At 26.3% G+C, this 12589-nt stretch overlaps 1 non-coding gene across 1 annotated transcript; it reads right to left on the reverse strand.

Annotated features, from left to right (window-relative positions):
• Window positions 1-6309: 6309 nt before the first annotated feature.
• Window positions 6310-6416, reverse strand: LOC145841773 (U6 spliceosomal RNA). The gene has a single exon (XR_014370150.1). It is a non-coding gene; the product is annotated as a U6 spliceosomal RNA (small nuclear RNA).
• Between the last annotated feature and the right edge of the window lie 6173 nt (window positions 6417-12589).

Below are 12589 nucleotides of genomic sequence, written 5' to 3' on the forward strand. Positions count from 1 at the left end.
AAAAGCATCAAAGTTTGGTGTAGGTAAATGACCTTCAAGACGATTAGAGTCAGCAGGTAAAGCTTTAGTTGAAGACAACTTGTTAAAATTTTATTGAAGCAATAAATGCTGCAGAATCTTAGTTTTCTAGCCAAAAATATTCCAATAGAAAATCTAAAACGATAATTTTTTCAATTGCAGATCCGTTGTGTGTTGCTAACATTAAAAAAAAAAATTACATGCCAATATATAACATGACAAGGTGTTAAATTAAACAAGCAGATGTCATTAGAAAATTAAACCAACTGTTTTTCTACGCAAATACTTATTGATCTACCCACAGCGTAAAAAACTGATTCCGTAAAGTTGTTCATATTTTATGACCAGTGAAACTCCGTAAGTCAATTAAATATTGCGTTAAAGAATATAATATTCCATAAAATTTTAAACAATAAGATTATAAAAAATTCTCAGTATGTTTTGTCATTATGTATTAGGTATTTTCATAACTTTTACAAAACTGTTTTCTTTTTGAAACTGATTCATAACTATTAGGAATTAACGTAAAGTTTGCATTTTAGCCTTTCTTTTTCGAGTTGTTATACAATAAAGTGATAGACAATTGAAAAACTCTATGGGATTTGAAAAAGATTACATTATAAGACAGTATTATAAATAAACTATAAAAAACATTTATACGATATTTCTTTATAAAGAAAAAGTTAAAACACTTATAAGTTCTAAAAGCTGTTTTTAACAGTATTGTTTGACACTTATGCAAAATTTTATTTTCCCTTATGTGTACAAATTTTGATAATTTAAAGAAATTAATGTTTTTTACTTGATATTATGTTTTTCCTTTAAAAAAACAACAAATAAATATAGTAAAACTAATTCCCAAAAAAAACTATTTTTCACAAACAAAATTAGTGTTAATTTATAATGAGTGTGTTTCTGATTTCTTGATTGAACTGGAAATAACTTGTTAGCTAAGGGAAATGAGAGAATCAAATGAGAGATTGCGTGATCTACAGTCCAAAGTCCATCGGAAATTCTAGAAAAAGAATCGAAAAACTATAGATACGCCCAATCAGAGCGTGAAGCGGGCATTCCACCTCGAAACAAGCACGAAGCGACACTCTGCTTCTCGCAAATTTGAGCGTTATTCGCAATCTTGGAAAAGCTAGCTGATCTCCGGGAAAACCTTCTCTTGGCGCTCTAAACATAAGTCGCCATCTTGGAAAAGCTAGATGACCTCCGGGAAAACCTTTTTATTCAACAACGTCGACGGGGCGAACAACTAGATTTGAGTTGTTAGCGTGCCATACTCCTAAGCCTACGCATACTGTAGCAGACAACTTCTTTGGATCAATTTGAACATTGAACTCCACGCTTAAGCCCACACAGACTGTGGCGTCAACCTTAGGTACACTTCTACGAACAAGTTGTTTTCGTACATTTAATTAATTCCGTCGTAACATTTATACATATTTATATTATCGTATCTACTTAATATTGTACTTGTATTGTAATATTTATACATATTTATATCATCGTGCCTATTTAGTATTCTATTTTATCGCTACGCTCCGATATCGGAAAGGAACCGAAAAAAGACCAAGCAAACATTCATCAAGATTCTGTACACGAGACGGACAAACGTCGAGTGCCAGAAACTGAGCGACCGGAGACCAGTGACACATCAAGGAGGGAATCCAGAGCACGTTTCTCTTCTAGTTACTAACTTTAACTGTTTAGACTTATTGTGAGCTGTCATTGCGTTTATTTGTACATAATTAAAAAACCCTACTTAGTTTTATTATATTCAGTTGTATAAATTATAAAGTTATGTCCTTAAAACCTCTAAAAAAGGCATTAATCTTAAAAGCGCCACGCACACGTTTGCGAACCGAAATGAGTTGTTCCGAGACTACTGCTAACCTGGAATCTGATGAGATTGTCGAGCCTGAGACCGAGGCAATTTCGAAGGAAATCAGTGAGGTTCCTAGTCTGGGTAACAATAGTATAACAAGAGTCGACTACGACAAGTAGATGTTCTGTAATAGTTATTATATAACTATAATTATAATACAACTATTATTATATGTATTACTAAAAATTATGATTACATCATTACTATAGTTGTGAGGGTAGATTACTAATATAGTAGTTTACATGACCAAAAAAGAACAACAATACTTTTCATATAAATAGTTATTATGTAAAAATTTGGTTACAAATGCTGTGAAAATTTCTGCAAACTATAAACAAAATATATATTTGTTATTTAATATCATACGAACTTTTTAACCGTTAAAACCAAAAGTTTTCTTTTTTATAGATTAGTAGCCTAATACAATGTTCTTTACCCTTTTAAAAATCTGTTTACAGTAAACTACTGGAAAATAAAGTCACAAAATTAATGGAACAAATTAAAAAAGTAGAAAATTACTGCACACTATATTATATCTAAATGTAGATAAAATATAGAAAAATATTAAAAATATGTTTTTTTAAGTCTTCAGTTCCTTATAATATAAAATAACTTGTTAAGAACAGATTCATATTATCATAAGTATTTTCTAATAGAAAAAGTCAAGCCAAACTTGACTTTAAACATTTTACTATACTAAATTTTCTGTGAACGCGGTGAAGATCACTGTACTATACTGTAGTGTTAAATTTAACTTGTTATCAAAAAAAGTATATAACTTTAGTAAATGTTTAATATACTTTAAAAGCATTTTTTATTAAACATTGATAAAGGCCTTTTTGCATCAGTTTTTGTATCAATTTTTAATAACATACTTACGACAATAACTAAGTTTAAAAATTTTGTTTATATAAATTAAGTTATTGATAGTAAAGCAAAAACCAACTAAATATTATTTAAATTGATAGAAAACAAATTATTCACATATATATTTAGTCGAACATTGTAAGTATTGTTTTTAACTTAACTTTAATATAGGGAAACAATCTTAATTAAATAGATTTTGAAAGTTAAGATCTATTTAACTTATTTGATAACATTTCGTACTATCATTAACAACAACTATGAGTAACTGAGTAAAATAAACTTTGAAAGTTATTTAGTTGAAATAGTTTACAAAAACCTTAGAGTTTATATTAAAAGTTTTTAAACATATTTTATAAAATAAAAATGTAAATAAAATTAAAAACAAATAGTTGAACGTTTTTTAGCTAAACTCGTATTTTAAAAAGTATAATAATAATCAAACACATTTTAAGATATTTGTTGTATTTTAAAATAGTTAAACCATAATGTCTGTAAATTACAAAAAAAAATTAAGGCAATTTAGTCCAAAATGAACTGCTTACCCTCTTTCGGCCCACACCCTTGCCCAGTCTACCTCCGCCTTCCTTGTTTGGGTGAAAACTCAATAAGACTGGCTAAGCAAGCTTCATTAGCTGAAAAATCCACCTTTAATAGCATTTCTCTACTTTTTGTGTACAACACCAACCGCCGCTTAACGGAATTGTGAAAGATGCTACACCTATCCATGAGTTAAGTAATGTAGGATACATATTTAAATGTCATTGCGGAAATGACTACGTAGGTCGAACATCTCAACGTTTCCACGTCAGGCGAAAGCAGCATGTCACGAAAAAATTAAAAAGGTTTATTTTTAATGACGACGTTAAGCCGAAAGGTGAACAGTCATCTATCCAAGAGCACCTCCTCAACAACCCTGTTTGTGCTGAGAACTACCTGGATAGTAGGTTTAAATTTCTACCTAGAGCGAGAAACACTTACCATCTCTCAGTTCTAGAATCTTTGTTTATTAGAACTCGTGAACCGAAAATTTAAAAACAAAGATATTTTTACAATTTAAAACTTTATAAATAGCGTGTTTATAGTAATATTGTTGTCGTTTATTGTTGTATTTTTGTAATGTACTTTTATTTAATTTTGTTTCAGGTAAAACTTCTACTATCTTAAATGTTTTTGTTTTAACAGTTTTGTTTTATAAACAAGTTCAAGTCAGCTAAGTATAACTCAACTCCAATTTAAACATTTTAAACATGCTTTCATGCTCTTTGACGTAACAATTTTTAGATAGGTATTTCAAAATTACTTTTTATAACTAAATTTACACTATATTAGTATAAGTTTTTAGCAAGTTTATTCTGATGAAGAGCTAAACGAAATTAATTAGTAAACCTTTCTTTAATTAGTGACTCATGTTTAAATTTTTTAATTAGAAAAAGATAAAAAGCCTGTTATATATATTTAAAAATAAACTTTTTTAAATCTTGTTTACTCTGTGGAACTGGCTAAACTTGTTTATCATAATAAAACACAAGTTAGTTAAATAAAGAAAAGTGCTGTGAAAACTATTGTTATCATCAGATTTTTTTTTAGTTTGGCAAATAATGAAACTAAACAACTACTAAGTTTACTAGTTTCAAAATATATGTAAATAGATCTTAAACTATCAACTGTATAGCTATTTATTGTATTTTAACTTCATTGTCCTGGACAACTGTATTCAAGTTGTATATAGTTTATTGAAGGACAAAAAAAAAGACGCTCAAAATATTTGGCCCTAGAACCTGCTGCACAAAGAACATTTTGGTTGAGAAGTCGCACACCACGGACACCTTTTAACGTCTTGTCCAGGTTATCGAGTCTTACACAAGACTCGATAACCGAAAGGTTCCTTCTTACACCAGGTCTTTTGACCGAATATTATGAGCAACTTTTTGTCGTTCAATAAACAATATTTATATATTATAAAATATTAGCACGTCTATACCTTAACAAAAAATAGAGGTAAATTTTGTTTTAGAAAAAATATAAATAAAAACTAGATTTTAGGTTTGATATACAAAAGAAAGTTTTAATCAGTTTTAATATTTGCAGTTGCTATACATATTAAGCTGAAATATGTAGCAATTAATATTTTTAGACTTTAATGCTAAAAGAATAGATACATTTTTAAGACACTATTTTAACTCTAAGCCATAGAAAGTTTTCAGTTTGTAAAACTTTTAATATTATAATAACTGATTTTTTTAAATATCATAAACACGTTCGTACCATCTTGTATTGAAATGTCCATTCATAAATCCAATGTATTTAAAAATTAAAATGATGGAATGAAGGTAGTCTGCCTCTTTTGATTTTGAAAATTGGACAGTTTTTGAAAGTTTGACCAATTAATAGAATTCTATTTAATTAAGAATTGGTTATGTTTATTTAATAAACGAACATCTTTTCAATGTTAGTGTTTTGTAAAAGACTGAGACAGTAATTTTTTAATGGTTCCTAATCATTTATTATTTTCATTTAGTCCAATGTATTTAGTTATATTATTAAAAAATACTGTCGTTTTATATTTATTTTTTATTAGCAAGCATGTGTTAAAGGGCAAGACTTTACACTCGACGAGAAAGTTAGACATTTTCTACTCATTATTGATTTAATAGTTAACTATCATAATATTTTGCAATTTTGCCAATTAGTTGTTACTTTTATGTCACGCATGCAGCTTCACAGTACTTAACAATAGTTTTTTTTTGTAGTTTCTCACCAACTTTAAAATGCTTTTAAACTGGTTGCATTTTTTCAATCCTCGTTTTAACGAATTGACAATACGTATTACTTAAAAATAAGTTATCAATTTATTAATTTTGCTATACAGTTTGCGTGGTTTTTGTTTGTTTAATTTATTTTATACTAAAGTTGGATATGCTCAATTATTTTTGATATACTGGTACTGTATCTTAGAATGTATCACCACTTTTGAAAATTTAATTAGTAATTTAGTAAAAATTATAAAGTTTATAAAAAACAAACAACCAAGCTATTTAACATAAGAACCTAAACCAACTTGATTAGTAAAGATATTTAATGTTCGTATCTAAGATACTTGAAGAGACATTTAACGTTTAAAAAATACTTTATATAAACATTAAAAATATTTTTACTATTAGTAAACTAGATTAATGAACACATTTAAAAAAGTTCTTTATAAGTACATATTTTTTATTTTTTACAAAGCCATAAAACTTTTGTTTATATAACTAGAAGTATACTGAAAATGTCAAATCAGTAGTTGTTAAACAAACTGAACATAAATTTTTTTTTAACAGCAAAACTTACTAGTATTGTTGCACAATCGCAATAAAACTAACAGTATATATGTAAATTCTTTTTGGATAGTTTGTTTTGTCAAACAATTTAAGCAAAAGTTATATAAATTAAGATATAAACTGTGAGCTATCACTTTCTACTTGACGGTGCGTAGTTTGCCAACCCTTTTACTTATACTACTAGAAAATTGTTGTTAAGTTGTTTAAATAAAAAAGTAGGAACGCTTCACGATTTTGCGTGTCATCCTTGCGCAGGGGCCATGCTAATCTTCTCTGTATCGTTCCAATTTTAGTATATGTACTGCCGAAGCAAGTACGAAGAGTAAGTGTACAAACCTCGTATATATACGCGTCAGTTAAGCTTAACACAACGGTTTGTGCGCACAGCTTGTGACGTCATCAATCGAGAGTAGTACTATTACGTTATACACTTTCTAATCTCTCCTATTAACCAGGATAATTTATTTAGCTTATGTTTTCCAGGCATTCATTTAACTTTTACACAATTATAAACTTCGTCTAGTAATCAAGTTATTGCACCTAAATAACCTTTTAAGAACTTTGGTTTTTTTTATGAGCCAATAGAAGAAATCTTTCAAATAAGGAAAGTGCTTTTAAAGTAAAGTCTATCAAAGTTGTCAAACCTTTTATAAATAAATACAAGTTGCAATGAACAAATCTTTGTGAGTAAAGACTTTCCTTTTTAAAACAAATAAAATTAGTTACCAAATGGTTTGGTTAAAACTTACTTAAACTACATATCAAAAATACTAACTTAAAAGAAATTAGTTTATAATAAAATACAGTAGACTACCGCTTAAGTACGCACTTTTTTTGGTACGCACCCCGCCTTAAGTACGCACTTATCCAGAAAGACAAAAAAACATTCTACTTTTTTTATATATTATTAAAAAAATTTTTAATATATTTATATCAAATTATTAGATGTTATTAAATGTTTATAAACTAAATACTTATGTAGTCGTTGCAGAAAAGTGAAAAGAATAATGATATTTGAGCTGTAATGCTATAAAATAAATAAATCTAGATGAAAAAGTTATAAAAACCTACAAATACAGCATAGTTAAGTCATAATTTAATTTAAATGTATGTACACACATTGATGTTTTGAAAATGTTTGGTAAATACAATGTAGTTTGGTACTTTCCCTCTAACAAAACAATATATGGAAAATATGACTTAATATTCTTTTTTATATCATTGACTGACATTGACTTTCTATATTAAATGTATGTATTAATTATGTAAAAACTTTTTATAGAAAAAATAAATCATATTAAATTCTATTAAAAAATTTTGCAGATTAAAATTATGTATTAAACGTTATTTAAAATAAAAAGACTTGTTTTTTTGGCTTAATTATTTGGTGGCTACTTGTAAGAAAGAAAACAAACAGCTAAATTTCATATTATACTATGTCGTCAAAAAGTACGCACTACCCGTGCTAAGTACGCACTTTTTGGTCGGGTTCAGTTTGCGTACTTAAGCGGTAGTCTACTGTATTAATAAAATATTTTAAAAAAGTTTTTCTTTCGTAAAAACTAATGGTTGCGTACACGACTACTCAAGTTTTGATAGTTTAAATTCTTAAATAAGTTTAAAGGGCCACAACTCAAAAAGTCTTATATATCTGAAAAAAAATACAGTTATATATTAGTCTTATTAATACCTACATAATTTTTTTTTTTGTTTTCCATAACTTCAAATATTTTTTGAAATAAGGCTAAATTCAAAATATGTTTTAAAGTATAGTACTTTCAAATAATTTTTTATATTGTTTTTTTACAATTTTTTTTTAATCAAAAATTAAAAGTGATTTTGGTATTAGTGAGATAACACACGTTTTTTTTTCAAACATATGTTTATTTTTGAGTTGTTGACCTTTAAATTTTTTTCAAAGAATTTGAATTGTCCGAACTCGAATTGTCATGTAACCAATGCTGACTGTTGTTTAATTTTGAATGTTATAAATTTAGTAGGTGAACTTTTTCTTAAAATAAAGTATAAGTATTTTATAGTAAATAAATAAATATATATAATAAAGTATTTTTTGATTTTTCGTTTTCTTCTACATTTTTAATACAAAACATCAAATAGTTGTTTTATTTGTTAGAAACAAACTTTTTCAAAAAATAAATTAACTGTAAAAGTTTTTTGAGAAATATTTAATACAATTTTTGACATTTGTACAACTAAACAAAATAAAAATGGTAAGAACCATTAAAAAAATCAGTCACAGTCTTATACAAGCACTTTAAAGACAACTAAACTGAAAACTTAACACAACTGTCCCAAACCGTGGTTTGTGTTTTTGTGCGTCTATGTACTTTATTTTGTACTATTGTTTTTAAAGTAAGTCAAAGTCATCTTAAAGTTTTTTATATTGAAAAAATGCGAGACATAAGTAGTTTATGAATTTTGTATTGTTATTATTATACTTATTAATAATTTCAATTAGAAATAAACGTTTTTTTACTCTAGATTTAGGTTAAGTTTGTTTTTAACTTATTAGTTTTTTTTATAGATTGAAGTTTTTGTGCGTAATTGAATAGTTAATAAATTACGATGTAGTTTCAGATTGACTTTTATTAGATTTTTATTTAGATAGATGAAGTTACAATTCTAATTAATTTAAATTGTTTTTAGTATATACTTTTTATTTTCACAAAGTTCACCTATGCAAAATTGTAACTAGTGCTAAATTGACGATTTTTTCAAAAGTGACGCCATGCAAAAGTGGATAACCGTGCAAGTAAAGATCCCTTGCAAAAATGACGCAACGCAATTTTGAAGATCTTTGCAAAAGTGAAGATCAACTTGGATAGAAATTGTTTGGGTGGGAAATGATTGGATTGGAATTGATCGCTTGTAGAAATTGTGAGTATACCGCTAAAATTAAATAAAGTGATGATTTGCTTTTTTGTAAGCTTTTGTAGAACAATTTAACTATCTATAATAAATGCTAATAAAGATTACGTAAAAACTCTTTACAATATGCATAATTTTAAAACAAAATTTTCTTGTTTTTCAGATATTACTGATACATTTTGTGTTTCTAGATATACACTTTTTTTGAAAAAAACTTTAGTGTAATTCCTTTCCTTATAAACTTACAGTTAACTGTTTTTGTTTTTTTGAAATAATATTTAAGCAGCTTGTGTATTTAGTAGAATTTTGGATAAAAAATGTACTTAACGATCTGATACTTAACTTTCGTTCTAGTGTTAATTTTTAGTTTAGGTGTTGTTAAGCATTTCCTTCAAGATTTGTGTTGCTTTTTTTTCTCTCATTTTTTGGCTTTAAATTTTAATATTTTCACCTCGTAATTTCTACCAAATTAATTACCATCAACGTTTTTATTATAATTTAAAAATACATTATTACAGTAACCTCTCGCATCTTTACGCACTCGTGACGTTGCGCACTCTCGTTTAGTTACGCATTTTAGAATTCATAAAAATTCAAAAAACAGAAATTTTAATTTTTTTTCAATATTGCACAAATTAGATTTATTGTTTATTTTTATTTTAAAATATGTTTTTAAATGCTAATTCACCTCACTATATATTTAGACTTTGTAAACTTATGTTCCTTGAATAATTGATAAACATTTAGTTATACCACAGTATATCAGAAATTTTGTTAACAATAAGAGATAAACTAAAATTCTGAATTATTTTTGTAAAAGGCTATAAAAACAAATTTCAATATAGACACCACACCATTTCTTAATTGTAAATTAATGCTTAATTATAAATTGAATTTGAAAAGTAGAATAGAATATAAATGTTAAGTATCAAATAAGTCATATATGAATAAAGATAAAATCAACTCATTATCAAAATTAGTAAAAATTTTCTACAAGTATTTTTATTTAAAATAAAATTAAATATTTTTTTTAACATATGTATTTTGTTTTCATAATTATAAATAAAGTAAACAAATTGTTAAAAGTGGGAAAGTTCCCAGTATGCTTTAAACTAGAAGCAATACCAAAAAACAGCCATTATAGTAAGTATATTTGGTACCTCTCGTATCTTTACGATATCTCGTTTCTTTACGCATTTTTTATATGGACACAATGTGCGTAAATAAGCGAGAGGTTACTGTACCAAAAACTTCTTTTTTGTTTGTTTTTGGATAATTAAGTATTAGTTTTTCAAGTTGTGGTAAGGCTCCTTCAATCAAAATTCATAATTCAAAATTGATAGTTTAAGTTTAATTGTACAAATGACAAAAATTGTATTAAATATTTCTAAAAAAAAGTTTAACAGTTAATTTATTTGTTAAAAAAGTTTGTTTCTAATAAATAAAACAGCTATTTGATATTTTGTATTAAACTAGTAGAAGAAAAACAATTATCAAAATAAAAGTAGAAAAGTTTTGTCTGAAAAAGTAAAAATAAATTAAATAGTCTATTTCCTGAAGCGTGCGTTTTTTTTCTAATAAAAATCAATACATATTTTTTTGTTCTTCTTTCAGTAATTTTCAATGAGCTTTAAATTTATTTTAGTTTTATTGTAACTTATGTAAAATTTAGTTTAATTTTCATTTGAATTAAGTTTTACAATAATACGTAACTAAATTTTAAACAAATTAGCTTTAAATACAATACTGTTTAAGCTTAGAATTATTTTTATCTAAATTTACTTACATAATTTTAGTTGCACGACAGTTAAAATTCTGACAGTACAATTTCAGATAATTCAAATTCTTAAACTTCTCATAAACAGCCACAACTTATAAAATATAAATTATTATAACAAAATAAAAAGGAAGGAGGTATAATTAATACCTACTCACCATCTTTTTTTTTGCAAAGTTTTGAATATTTTTAGAGACATGGCTAAAATAAGATATAAAATACACATATTTTGTAAATTTCTTCTTTTTGAGTTTTTATTTTAAGCTTATTTTATAATATCATAATTTTAATTAATAGAACTACAGCCGCTTTTTTACTTTTAGAGAAATGACCTATCAAACATATTTTTTAAGGATTTTACTTGTCGGAATTTGAATTGTCATGTAACCCATCTTTTTCGTCAACTTAGTTTAATCTTAATTTCAAAAACTTCAACCATATAAAATGGCGACGCACACAAGTGATGACCTGCGCATCAAATTGCATCGGTGAAAAAGTGACACAATGCAAACATAACACTTCGTGCAAAAGTGCAGCCGTAAAAATGTGATGATTCGTGAAAAAGTGATTGGTGCAAAGCAAATGTTAAACCTATGCAAAATTGACGGTGTGCAAAATAAATCTCCGAGCAAAAGTGATACTGTATAAAAATGATGAGCAAAATTCATTAGGTTGAAGTTAAAATGGCAGGACTAAAAATGGAAAGAAGTGATTCGGGTTGCAATCGTAATCGGTTGTAATTATGTAAATATAATTTAAAGTTTGGTAAATAATAATAGCTTTATTATAATTATAGTATTATAATAACTATTATAGAACATCTACTTGACGTAGTCAACTCTTGTTAACACTGTTAAAAAACAGCTTTAATAACTTGTAAGTGTTTAAGTTTTTCCTTATAAATAGAATATAAATTTTATTTATACTTTATTTATAATAGATCAGCAAAGGTAGAATTTTAGAACTCCGACAAATCAAATTCATTAAAAAAATTAAAGGACTACAAGAAAAAAAACCAGCATATGTTTGAATAAAAGCGTATGTGATCTAACTAACACCTAAAATACTTTTTTTTATAAAAAAAGTTGTTAATAAATTATTTGAGAACACTATACTTTAAAACATATTTTAGCCATATTTCAAAAAATATTTGAAGTTGTGGAAAACAAAAAAAAATTTTGTAAATAATAATTGGACTTAAATGACTATTTTTTAAAAACTTTTTAATTGTTGCCCTTTAAATTTATTTAACAACTTAAGTTATCAAAACTTGAGTAGTCATGTACGCAACCGTTAGTATTTACAAAAGAATAACTTTTTTTTAATAATTTATTAATCATTTGTTATAAAAATAACTTCAATTAAGTTAGTATTTTTGATATGTAGTTTAAGTAAGTTTTAACCAAACCATTTGGTAACTAATTTTATTTGTTTTAAAAAGGAAAGTCTTTACTCACAAAGATTTGTTCATTGCAACTTGTATTTATTTATAAAAGGTTTGACAACTTTGATAGACTTTACTTTAAAAGCACTTTCCTTATTTGAAAGATTTCTTCTATTGGCTCATAAAAAAAACCAAAGTTCTTAAAAAGGTTATTTAGGTGCAATAACTTGATTACTAGACGAAGTTTATAATTGTGTAAAAGTTAAATGAATGCCTGGAAAACATAAGCTAAATAAATTATCCTGGTTAATAGGAGAGATTAGAAAGTGTATAACGTAATAGTACTACTCTCGATTGATGACGTCACAAGCTGTGCGCACAAACCGTTGTGTTAAGCTTAACTGACGCGTATATATACGAGGTTTGTACACTTACTCTTC

The sequence above is a fragment of the Thalia democratica genome, chromosome 7, assembly GCF_965202585.1.
Source record: "Thalia democratica chromosome 7, ktThaDemo2.hap1.1, whole genome shotgun sequence".
Taxonomy (NCBI): domain Eukaryota; kingdom Metazoa; phylum Chordata; class Thaliacea; order Salpida; family Salpidae; genus Thalia; species Thalia democratica.